Consider the following 14,130-nt stretch of genomic DNA (forward strand, 5'->3'; position numbering starts at 1 on the left):
CAGAGGAAAATGATGACTAAAATACTTGATGGATACACTGTTTGAGAACTACCAGACTATGAAGCAGTAGTCACTGATGGAATTAATGTTAAGAACACTGAATATTTGAGTACCATTCCTCTCCTGGAAAACAATACACAAGTCTACACTGCAGCCCTAATAAAAACAGTAATTTATTTAAAGGATAAAAACATTTTAGAAGATCTAAAATTATTCTTTTAGACAATTAAAGATGAACTTCTAACAAAAGGGACACCAAAGATATTACACCAAACGCATGTGTGGTTTAAAATATGTTAACATGAAGATAACGATGAAGAAACACGGATAATAAAGAAGATAATTAACTATTTTAATTTTAGTGGATTACTCTGGTAATACTATACTGTGATTTTTTTTTTTGACAATACATACAGAAGACTGAGTTAAAAAATATACATATCTTTTACCCAGAAATTTCCACCCTATAGAGAAAAAATTATTACAATATAATATAAAACACAATTTACCATTCAGATTCTTATTGTCCTTACATGATTGTAATGAAGTATGAAGGAATTACACTATTCAAAACTGAAATCAGGCAGTTAGCTCCAGGACTGATGGGCAGTCAACTGCCCTTTCAAGTTTACAGTAAAAGCCCTGTTACAATACTTATTTAGTTTTTTTTCCCTTGGGTGTTTGTTTTTGTTTGTTTGTTTTCTTCTTCAAACACCAAATACTCTGTTTCTGTAGCAGAAAGTTTTTTACTTCATATAATATGTGGCCTGTTTACCTGGTACTCAGAGGTCTACAATTGATAACTTTACAATTCAACAGCACAAAACAAAGCAGCCCTCCATCTTCAGCTGCTCAGTGATGAAGAATCCTTGAGAGAAAAGTACTGTGGACAGGAATAACCTATTTACATTTGCAGCATTCACTGAAAAGCTTTTACCTGGTTTTCACTGATTTTTCCATTGTACACTGATTGGCTGAAATAGGGGTTCAATGTATCATAATCTTCTACGTTAATTAGTAACGATGCAATACCACTATTGTTTCCAAATCTTTCCTACATTCCAAGAGAAGGAAGAAAATAAGAAACCTTGTAATGAAAGAGCCATTTCTCAGTGGAAAATACAGCAGAATATTATTATAAGTGCTCTGTCGTGTCCAAGCATTTTTAACCTGAGAACACTCACCCTGTCAGATTTTTTTCATTTCTAGAAATACAGTTCTAGGAAAAATACTATCCACAGGTAAGTGTTCTTAGTTATTAATTTTATATCAGACAGGTGTTACATAGTAGCACGTAAAATGTGCTAAGAGTATGTTTGCTGCAGATGTACTATTTGCTAGATACTGCAATAAATGTGGCAAAACTACTTCTTTTTAGTTCTAAAAGGAACTGAAGGCAAATATATACTCAAATCTCAAAAAAGACACACAAAAAGACTGCAGGTGGTAAGCTGCAGCAAATATAGGATTGATCCACTGGAATTAATAGGTGAATATATATTAGAACAGTGGAGAATAAATATATACAATATACATACTTAAAGAAATACATGCAGAAAGAACCTTGGACTGGTATTTGAGGGGAGACTTAAACAATGGCTCAAATATTAAGAATGTGCTACTTCATCTCTAGTATGAGCCCAGATGCAAACACAACTTTTGGCTTGGGAACTCCCTAAATTGTAAATTTGTAGAAACTGGGAAGTTATAACAAAGGAAGTATCATTGTAGAACTATCATGGCTCTCATTCTTCTTTTAATTTATATCATACCTTTGCTTGGACTGTTAAATTGAAAAGGTTGATCATGTTGTAATCCAATGTTTTATTTAGCATGATGTTTCCATCTCCTTCCCTTATATAGAAGTATTCAGAGTTTGGACCCTACAAAATGAATAAATCAAATATTTTACATGATTAACAATGAAATTACACTTTCTTTTCTCTTGCCACCTTTTATTATTGGACTACCCTTCATAAAGGACCAGGAATCTCTCAAACACCACCACTGGAAAGGGAAATGCTGATCCTCTTCAACACATTCTCTCCCATCACTGTCACTAGACTTCCTATCTGATGTATATCATCCTGTGGTCAATAACTGAAGCAGGTCAGATGAATGACATCAGCTTCCCTTCACCAACTATAAAAGGAGCAGAGACATCAAGCTCAGATGTGAAAATCTCCTCCACTGTAGATATCTAAAGTTAGTTGAAATAATCTTACATCACTTTACATGTACACCTCAGCAGGACGAGTGATGAACAGCAAATAAAACTGTTTCAACTCCTGCTTCTAAAAGGGACCACTGAGTTCCTTAGCTGTAGCTGAAGAGTGCTACAAAACACATCACAAATGTTAAGAAACAATATTCAGGACTCACTGCATCCTAAGCTGATCCTGATGTATAAGTTCTAATTTTAAATGGTCTTCTTGAAGCTAGCTTTTTGCAGATTTGTAATAGTAACTACACAGTGCAAGACAGCATACTCGGATCAGGTCGCAGGCTATATTTCATATGAAACGTAGACTGGTGTTCACAGTCTGACAAACAAACGGCACTCACCCAAAGACTGTAAGTAATGAGGCTCCACAAAGGTGAAAAATCTTTATCGTAAGCTTCCACTTTTATAACTGTGAAATTTATTGCAGATACCTAGAGGAAATGAAGATGATCAAATGCTCAGTCACAAGTCTCTTTTGGTATCCCTCCTAACTTCTGTCAGGAAAGCTGTGCTACCTCCTTAGCACATGCAAATTACTTCCTATTTCCATTTTAGGTCTGATAGCCAAATGTGCGTTCTTCATCCCATGCCTCCAGCTGTACATGCAGCCCAGCCATTTCCACACCCATGTGAAGATGTAGAAAAGTCCCGTAAGAATGCATGTAATGATCTGAGTGTGGTCACATTACCACCTCATATTTTTTGGCCCCAAAAATTAATTTAAAAATATCTCAAGAAAAGATATTAACATTTGCCATAACCCACCTCTGATAGTGAAGCATTATAGTGAGTTTGTAGAAACTGGGGAGAATTGTCATTTAAGTCTTCTAAGGCTAAGTCCCGGACATTCTCAATCTCATTATTCTTCATAATGGAAGCAAAAGACGCATTAGGAATGACAGCAGTGAGGCAGCAGCATACTGCTTAACATTTAATTTCATCATATAAAATTAGGTTTTCAAAGAGACAGCCCTTCAGTTCTAAAAGCCGCAACGAGAGAGTTAAACTACCATTTCTAATAATGGAGTAGAAAGTTTATGAAAATATTTTTTAAATTAACTTTTTAAAAAATTACCTTAGGCTTTCTGTGAACAAAACCACTCAATCCAATTGGCACCTTTAAACAAATGTATCTTCTACAAGGTGCTCTTAACTCCCTGTATCATATCTTTAAATGAAATAGTATTTCAGACAATAATAAGTTGCATTAAACTTAAAAAAATAGTTGATAAAAATGTGCCCTTTACTTACTGTTCCAATCCTTTGGCAAACAACAGCATAAAAGAGATGGTCGCTCTGAAAATTAACAACCAAGCAAATAATATTATCAACTCCTAATATGATTGTCAAAGAATGTTTATGTCAGAATTACACAAAACAACTTCTAGTACTTGACTCCTCAGGTGTGCCACACGGAGTTGACAGTGCATTGTTCATCCGATTCAGTTACAGGAGCATACTTCTGCTATTTTTGTCATTTCAATATGTTGTACCAAAACATACTGCTTATAATGTTTAGCAAAATCATTACAGATTATTAATCGTAAAGTTTATTTGGCTGCTATTCATCTACTGCTGGTATCCACCCACCCAGATCCCACCATCCACGTACCCGGCTGTTCTCCCCGATAGAAAACTGACAGAGAATGGAGAATAAAAAGTGTTTTAAGCCATTTGGAAAAATATCCAAATGAGAAATGTGAATGTAAAAGTTGTAAATACATTTTCATCGATTAAAAGTCTTGATTGTAACAGTGGTTTTAAAAATATGTATGGTTCAGTTCTGTCAAGTACAGTGCTACTCTGAAATAGTACTTGTATAAAAAATAGCCTCCCCTTACTCTATGGAACTACATGATTTTCAAATTCAGAGGCAACCTCAGCCAGGAAAAACATTAGTATTGCTTTATAGATTCCTGGTAGTCCTACAGAGCAAGAATGTCTTAGGAAGAAGGACCTATCCTTTTGTGCATCAACTGACAGAGGCCAATGGATTTATTAATGTGTGAAGTTAAGTGCTTGTACAAATATTCATGTGATTAAGGATTGCCTTCTACCAAATTATACCCAATCAATCTCACTTTGGTGAAATAATTCACGTTACTGAGAGAAGAGTTTGAAGAAAAGTGACACCTATCATATCTGCGTATTTACAGCTTTCATTACAAGTGACAATACGTGATTAGGAAAGAACCTGACTGTCAGATCTCTGAGAAATTTACAGTTATAGGAAACTGAAGACATTTAACAGATATTATTACTGAGGGGTAGACACCGAAGTCTATGCTGCTTTTTCTGATGAGTCACTTTTTTGGAATACCAATCTGTATTGTGAGAGAAGGAACAATTAGAATTTAAGTTTTAGTGCTACTTTTTTTCACCTGTCAATAAAACCTTTAGATCTAGGTTTTATACACAGTGAAAAGAATACCTCAATAGTATCAACATCCAGTTGCTTACGAGTCCTCACTGTCGCATTGCGAGATCCAGGATTATATACCAGCTCCACATAGGGTAAGTGTTCGGGGAACAGATATTCTTTTAATTTCAAATTCACATTGGGTGGGATATTTGTAATCCATTCTATATCACCTGTAAGAGAAAGTATAATAAATTGGATTGCTTTATGGAAAAGAAAACCAGGAGGTTCATCCCACATTTATTGACAACTAGAGTACTGGTTACCTTTTGGTTACATTTTATATTATTTTGGCATTTTGAGCTAAACAGCGAGATCTGTTAAAGCCCCCTGATTTACTGTGCACAAGTGTACTGATAGGTTTTTAAAACCACACAAACCCACTTTTTCCAATATATTCATACTCTGTAACAACATATCCAGAATTAAAAAGCTTGGCATAATTGACACTTAAATTTCCACCATTTTCTGGAAATAGCCTTATGCTGAAAAAGTTTTTCCACATTTAGTGTGAAAATATAATCAAAGTGTAATCAAAGTCAGCAAGTGAAATCAAAATCAGTGAGAGGCTAGTCAGGGCTGCATAGGACAAGTTTCAGTATTTTCCAAACACAAAGGCATTTCATATTTCTCAGTTGAATGTATCACGCAGGCTGAATCCAGCATGAATCTGGATTCAGGCTTGTGGTTCAAATTTTTATTTTTTTACAGAATGGTAAGTGTATGTCCCCTCCTTCAATCTGTTCCCATAGGTACAGAACGCTGAAACACAAAATAACACAACCTTTGAATCAACTTGAACATCATTTGCTACAAACATGCATTTAGGAACTCTTGTCTTGAAATTATTAGAACTTGTTACTTGTAATTATCGTTTTTCATATTAGACTCACTGTCACTTCAGTACTGACTGTATTACTTGCTCGGTTAAAGACCAAATCTGTGTTTAAAAGTTGGTTTGAAAGGTATCCTTTTAAACCATCCAGTGTGGTGCCACTGGCAATCTTACTAAATAAAGTTAACTTACTCATATTATCAAGATATTTGTGTTTATGAAATAACACTTATCTTCTCATGGAACATATTATCTGGATTGCAAACCCATAATCCCTTTTCCCCTCCAAAATCTTTCCTGAACATCCCAAATATTTTCCACGATCTTCAGGAAACTTGCTACCTGTGTTTCTTTCTTACTCCACTGTTTTTGTACTCCATCACTACTAATTTAGGCTGGTAAACCCTGTCTGTAACAGTCCCATCTCTAATCTCCACATGCAGGGTTGTGGTATTAGTTTCCAGGTGCCTAAAGGAAGGGAACCTTGTCTTCTTCCAGCTGCAGGGAGTGTCTGGAATGGTGTCAGCTGCCGGCCCAAAGAGAGTGGGCTATAATTGCATGTAAGGAGAAAGTCCAGTCAGATGGCAGTACGCACAGAACACATGGGCTGTGTCTCAGTGGCAGAGTGTCATGTGGTATCTCGCTATTTAGTGTGCAGTGTTGAAACTGTTGGAAGAAAGCGTTCTAGGAAAATAAAATCTTTGCCTGCTGATATACTGTCTAATCCTCCATCCAGAGTTGAATAGATTCAAACAAGAGATATCAATCAGTGGCCTAGGAGATAGTATTCTCTCCAAAAGAGAGAGCCTAACAAAAAGGGAGTGCTTGGAAAAAGTGAAGCTGGTTGTTCCTCCTGCTTATGCATTACAGGTATGTCAGCAGGTGCACTCATACATATGACGCACACAAAGGGTCAAACTTCATGCTAGTCGCTTAAAAATTAAATGAAGAGGAATCAGGGTGAAAGGTGATTCTTTTCCTTTCTATCCCCATGCAAGAGTCAGACACAGCATCTATGCCCTTACAGCTTTGAAAGAAACGTTTCAACAGCAGCTGGAAAAAAAACGCCGCTCTGTATCATACCTCTTTTCTGTATCTTGCTGAAGGCCAGAAGCAATGAAAATTGCCAGCGGACAGCCAGCATGGGCCTGGGGCATGTTTCCATGAGATCCTAAGGGTTTAAGGGTTGCCACATACCTGAAGGGAACACTTTGGCCACAACTTAGGCTTTGTCTTGAGAGATTGCTGTATACCAGTTAAGCTAGTCAAATCCTGACTGCAGGGCTGCCTCTAACAGACAGCATAGTCACAGGCAACCGCCCTACCCTTCAGCTAACAACAGTAACCTCTCTGGTTAGCAGTGGGAGGAAAGGAGGACGGAGTTATCCTCTGTACTGCATTTGCAATGTAAATAAATAAAAAGAGTACTGTCTACTCCTCTTCTGTACTATGCTCTCTTGCAGTCACTGAACTTCTCCCAGTGTTGGATTTTGTCTCCAAGACACAGTTACGCGTTGCCAGCCAGGCTAAGGAAGCATAGAAAATGCAGAGATAAATCGAAGTTAACCCTGTCAGGTTGCACAAATTAAACAAACATCAGAATAATACAGAGTGTGCCACACTAACAAAGAAAACTAGAATAGAAAATGCAAACACATACAGTGGCCAGCATTGATCCTGTAATTGCCTGTGCTACAAGCCTGCTTGTTCCTCTGCTCTCCCTATTGCCTCAACAAAATAAGAAATTGGCTTTCAGAGAGGCTCCATTCTGAAGCAGAGCAGAGCTCCAGAAGCAGAGCAGGGCTGCAGTGGCAGTGGTTCCTTCTGATGTAGGAGGAGGTCAGCTCTTGTGGACAAGATGAACTGTAAACATATTTTTTTTCTGTATTTTTTTCCTGTCCCTTTGCCTGCTCTGTCTATTCAGACAGTAAGATCCTTGGATCAGTGAATTTTGGTTTTTACGTTAATTTATTCTATTAAGCAGTATGCCACGTAGGCAACTGCTGCATCCAGCCATGAAGGCTATTGTAAATCAATTAATAATACAGATTCATTATAAAATACATGGACTATGTGAAGCCTAAAAATACAACGTGCATTAGGGACCAAATCAAACAATTCTAGGATAGTATCACGATTTTACCTGTATATTCATCCAAAAAGCGTGACAGCATGAGTGGGTTGGGTGTGGTGTCACAATCTATACTTGTGATTTCTAAAAAGAAAAGAAAAAGTCATGTACAAACAACGCAGAGGGACTATTTCTGAAAACAAAAAAAAAAAAAAAGGTTAAAAAGCTTATGCTTTATAAACCCAGATGCAAGCGCTGGTTCAAATTAAGCTGAAAAACATTTATCATGGTGGCACCTTGACATAATTTTCAGGGTTTAAAACAATGCAACATTACACAGAGTAGGTAAACATTTGCATCTTGGACCTAGTCTATCCTTGCCCCAAAAAATTCTACAATGAAGGATTTCGCAACTTAAAAAGCAGCTATCAAAAAAAGGATGTGAAAATGTCCAGCTACAGAATTGTCCTTCCTTTGTACCCTGACCAGACTGAAACTTGGGCTTTATTGCCTGACAATAATGAATCACTGTTCATGACCAGACTGAAACTTGGGCTTTATTGCCTGACAATAATGAATCACTGTTCATTAATTCCATGCTGAAACATTTGTGGAAATCATAACCGAAACGACTTTTGTACCCTGGCCTTCCAAGTGTTTGCTATTCCCAAGAAAACTGTAAACAAAGCTATTCACCACTGAAACGTTAGCAGGAATCCAAGAGCTTGGGGCAAAGGCACATTGACAGATTTACCTGAAATTTATTTTCCTTAAACTTTTATAGAAGTTTGCACTTTTGAAGTATGTTTTTTTTTCCTGAGAAGTGGCTTTCATAAGTGGTTTATTGTACCTCCAAGACCTCTCTCTACATTTTCTCTGTGTGACAAAAAGTGACGGACTTTTTTTCTAGATCTCCAAACTATACACACAGAAATCCATCAGATTTTTTCCCCCTTCCCTGACCAGAATTACTCAGCAAAGCTGCCATAGTGCAATCCATGTTCTTATGGATACCTGTACAACTTTTGCGGCCTTATGCGGGATTGCACCAATGCTAAGAGTGTCCCCACTCTTCTCCTTGCCATCCTTACCGCATACTCAGAGTGATAGCTGGTAAAAGAAGCAGTGGGCTATTCTTGTCTGACTAGAGAGATGCCTTTATATTTGCACCACTCTGCAGGATCTCCTTTTTAAGTGAGCAGTGGACAGATTTCTACACAAGTGACTGAAACAAACCCTAGAGGACACTTCCGCAGTCAGCAGCTGCTGGTTATGGGTTTAATTCACCACCTCCATCTCCGAGTATTCAAAAGCCTACTTTGGAAAGCAGGGCTCTGGACTACTGAAAACTATCAAAAAATGGGAAGCTTGGAAGTGGCTGGAATGTTACATCACAGTTGAATAAAGGAAATCACAGTTGAATAAAGGAAATTGGATAATTAAATAAAAATTCTTGGGGTTTTGTTTTGTTTTTTTCCCCCCACAAAGAAAAAATTTCCCTCTGCCATTCCTGGTGATACTCTGGAGCTACCAGAAACAAAGGAAAGACACTTGAGCATTTTCACTGTTATGAAGGTTTTCTAGGAAAGCTGAAGGACCAAAATTATATTAAGACGTGAAGTCTAGGCACGCAGGCACTGTTCCTACCCCCAGATTCAGCTAATGAATGGCACAGTTTTCGCTTTCTGGAAGCCCTCTCCTCAATACGCCGAAGGGAACTTGTAATGGAGTCCTTACCACTACAACAAATACCAGATGTAAAAATGGTAACTACTCCAGTCTACTTTAGCAGAATAACAGCAGCAAGGAATTAAACTATCCCAACTTCAGAACTATACATCCTCAGGGTCAGCTTCAGCCTAGGTATTTTATTTAATGTCAACTGTAGATATAAGTTAACAAAACCCCAAAAAGTTCAAAGAGAACTTGTAAAAACCACCTGTACATACAAGAGCAGTGGTTCTCAATTTGTAACCAGTGAGCCCTTGAAAGTCCACAGACCAATTCCATGGGCACCAAGAAGGTTGCTTGTTTAGATGCTGTTATTTTATCAGTCAACAGATCCATGTATTTTAAACTTCTAGGATTGTAATTTATATGAATTTAATAAATTTACTTTCGTTCAATTTCAATGAAAGCAGGAACAGACTCACGAGCATTTATAAAAATAACACTACTTACTTTGTGCATCGAGACAGATGAATGTAACCCAACCGATCAAAGCAAAAACCAGAGATCTAGAAAGCGCCATGAGCACTGCAGAACAAATATCCTACTGAAGGCAAAAACAGATGGTCGTTTCTCATATACTGTATTTGTAAAGAATAATTTCATTTGCCATATCATAAGTTAGTTGTTATCTTGACAAATGCTTCAGTGAGAACAAGGCAAAAGACTGGAATAAGACTGAGAGCAATACACAAAATATATAACATGCTTATCATTTTCTGCTTGTGAGATCAAAGTCCCTTCTGGGCAATAAAAATAAACCAACAAGGAACTATAACTCTTTGTGTTACAGCACAAATAACAAAGTCTATTTTAATTTTAATATTCAACATAGAGATGAGAATAAATAAATTAGCACGATGTCCGGAAAAAGGTGAGAGGAACATACATATTCCCTGGAAAAGAAAACTAAACGGGGTGTCAAAAGGCAGAGGGACTAGCATTGCCCCTTTTGATCTCATAATGATGGCAGAGTATCTTCTCATAACTCTATTCCACAAGGAATAAGTAGAGCATTCCTGGTGTAAAAACAGTAGTTACTATTTGATGCGATGAATGCGGACACCTCTAAAGCGTGCCTAGTATTTTACAGGTAGTAGACACTGAAAATAGGCTTAGCAGGCAGCTAAAACATTTTACTTCAATTAAGTTTCCTCCAAAAAACAACAACAAAAAAAGAGGGCGCTAAAAGCTTTCAGAGAACTTCCAAATGATGCAGCTAATCATACAGTTTGTTTCAATCATTGGAAGTAAATATACCTTTAATTCACAGGAGCAACTGACTACGCAGTAAGGAAACTGCTGCCTAACCAATGTTTGTGCTAGCATGTTTTGTCACCATGGATACTAATTACTATAGTTTGAACAAAAATACAAAGCATCATAAAATTGCATATAAGAACTAAAAATAAAATTATAATCATGCTTTCCTAGCCTTAAATAATTGAAATGGAAATGTGGGAGCAATTCAAGCAGAAGCAATTAAAAAAAATTAAAGTCATTCAATCATGGGCACCACCTCTTTTGAACAAAGGCCACATCCAGCCATGATTATGCATTCAATGGCATTATTGCTAGAGCCAAATCTCAGGCACTTATTTTTCCTCCCCTGCCTGATTGTTCCCTGTGTCTATGATGGCCAGGCCTTAGCAAGGTTACATGGCAAAATACAGAAGACAGAACTGGGCACAAAATACCTCCCAGAAAGAAGAAAAAGGAAGAGAAGTTTCCTGATCTAGTCCACTGAATTGCATCACATACCTTTGTGCTACCGTAGCCAGGCCAGAGGGTACATAAGATGGTATCTGTATCAAAAAATTTCTTCTAGCAAGCAATCCTCTTGACCACTGGAAATATTTATGTGCTGGAATCTTAATCCCCTAATGAAGGTTTACTTTTGGATATTCGAAATTACAGTGAAGGCAAAGCAGCTTCAATGTTTTTTGGGGCCTCTGTTAGTAGGAGGCATCCCAGAGAGCTGAAAGCTTGGTATTGAGAAGTGGCATGAGACCTGAGAAGATAAAACGCCAGAAAGATCTCCCTCGTTATCTATGGGGAGGCAGCCTAGAAGCTGAAGGAGGTAAGCCATTAGTGTACACAAAGCCAGTGGAAAACCAAACGTAAGTTAAAGGTCACCTACAGGCAGGTGTAGAATGAAATGAATGCTCGGATGCAGCGCAATGCTGTTATCCAGTCTTTGTAAGCTGCAACTGCTGTTCAACTGGGAGGGTCCTAGACTAACGCTGCCATGCAGGATTCTTCCTTCCTGCGTGGTTTTTGTTCTCAGGGATCAGCACTCCAAGCCCAAAGAGAAGCATCATGACAGTCTCCACCATTGTCACCTGTGTCCCATAATGGAATCAGGCCCAGAACAGAGTTCTGATGAAGTTCGTTTGTTTTCTACATTTAGCACACAAGGAAAGAGGAGGACGGAGACATGCATTTAAGGTGAAATCCTTTGTAACACCAAACAAGCTATAGGACAGACAGGAATACAACCTGTCAGGAGTTGGGTGTTGGAAACTAAATTTCTTCAACGGACATTGAACACCATTAATCAGAACATATCAGCCCAGCATCACTGAGGACAGAATTGCTTGCTGAGCATGCAGGGCACAACACTGGAAAAGGGCACACAGCAGGACACTTCTCCCACACCAGGCTGACAAGCAACAGGCATCTCTACTACAGGCTGTGTGGGAATGCACAGTCCTCCCCAAACTGAGGATGCTGCCCAATTTCAACAGCAGCAGCACTTACCAAATTAGCATCCAAAGCCCCTGTGATTCCCAAGTAGAAGAGCTCATGCAGTCCTGCGTGACTTTGTGTCAGTTGCTGTAGCCTTCAGACTGGCTGAATGCAAGTAAACACATTCTGACTTCAACCTCCACCATCATGATGCTTGAAGACCGGACAAGACAGTAACCTCAGGGACACAGCTATTCTATGCTGTCACTCAGTCTCAAGCCTGGAAAAGCCTTTGGCTCATTTTATTTATAGATATAGCCAACAGGGGATTCAACAGTAAATCTATTTCTGTAGCACGATAAATTTAACGTGAGTGCAGTCTTCTTTTCTTTCTGATTGTTAAGAAACAGAGAAAATACTCAAAACCCAGTGGTATAGTTCATACAGGTTAGATTTCACCAAGAACAGCTGCAGGAGGAGTGTCTTCAGTATCTATGCGTATTGCTCTCTTGGACATCAATAATAATTTAAGGTTTTACATCTTCCTACATTGGAGAAGGAGATGCCTAAACAGAAGCAGAGAACTTCATGTAATTGCTCAAGCAAGCATCTGAGCAGGAGCAGTTTCCCAACATAATGCAATATGTCTGTACACTCAACAAGAACACGAAACAATGTTTTTGAAAAAAAACTATTCCCTTCTGGCAAAGAGTAGCATCCTCTCAGTCACATCAAATATGCCCATGCTATTCATAGTTCTGTGTCTGATGACTGGGGCAACCATATGTCCACATTTCTCTTAATACATTGACTTTTTCTCTTGGAGACAATTACTGAATTTAAAGTTCTGGCCCTTTCTCCAAGATTTCTGGACATCAAGAAAACAGGCACAGCTCCACAGTGCAGCAAGTTAGTTTAAACACACATATGACAGTAGGACATACACTGTAGCCTTACCAGAATACCAACTGCACATATACAGGACAACCATATAGCAATTTCTAGGAACAGAATCATGCAAACTAATCCTATTCATAGATTTAAGGGACTGTTTAAATGGTATGATAAGCACTGTGGCAGTGGAAGGCAAAGTTAAACAAGTTTTTAACATAGTTTGACATTTTGCATACTTGGGTCATTTGTAAGGCAGCTTACTCATGAACTTTTAATCCAGCTTCAGAACTCAGTGCAGATAAAAATTCTTTTAAGTTCTTGTAGATTTGCAGTAGCTCTGCATGCAACCATATCTTGTTCTTGACAGATAAAAAGCCTGTACCACGATGCTGCAATTTAATCACAAATACACATGACTGAGACCATCAAACAACATTTACACACTCACTCAGTTCTTACAAGTATCTATAAAAAACTCACACACTTCTTAAATCAATAACATTTATTTCCATCAAACCAAGACAAATTTTCAAAATTAATACAAGATAAAAACTCAAGGTGGTTGGCAAGGGGAAAAAAGACTGCACATCAGGTATGTTATTTTTAGATGTTCAAAAATATTTTTTAATAAAACAATACTGGCACTTTCCCACAGAACAAAACCAGCAGAATTTTCCCTCCTCTTCAAGTCAGTAGTTCTATGAAAACTAAACACACATACATGCAGCCTGCAACTTTTCATAGCAAAGTTTACTATGGGAATTTGGAACAATTCTCTATCAGAAGTCACAAAATTGTAGCAGAACGCTTACCCTACTGCATTTTCATACCCAGTGTAATTTATAATACTTCCTCTTTCAACAAACAACAATTTTCAAATGTTCAACTGTAAGTGCTTAAAACTGCATTACTACTTGCAAACAGGCCCAAGGCATTAATAATTTTTATTTGATACAGCACTCCTGCAAAGTTACCACTCCTGCCTGAAAACAAAGCCGTTGAAATCCACGGTTTTGCCTGTTGGTTTCACTGGGCTCTGAATTTGCTATAGCACTGGACAAAACACACAATAAACAACATTCATTTTTAATTGTTTCAATAAAAATCTTCCGCCTTGAAAGCAGTATTTTCAAGTATTGCTATCCTAGTCTTCTAAGGCCTACTGAAAATCCTCAAGAAACAAGACAAACACAAAAAGCCTGAAGGGAGAGAAGAGTGCATTTAAACAATGATCTCCCTCTTCTTACCCCACCCCACCCTCTCACCCAGGA

Source organism: Pterocles gutturalis, unplaced genomic scaffold, assembly GCF_000699245.1.
Source record: "Pterocles gutturalis isolate BGI_N339 unplaced genomic scaffold, ASM69924v1 scaffold7114, whole genome shotgun sequence".
Taxonomy (NCBI): Eukaryota; Metazoa; Chordata; class Aves; order Pterocliformes; family Pteroclidae; genus Pterocles; species Pterocles gutturalis.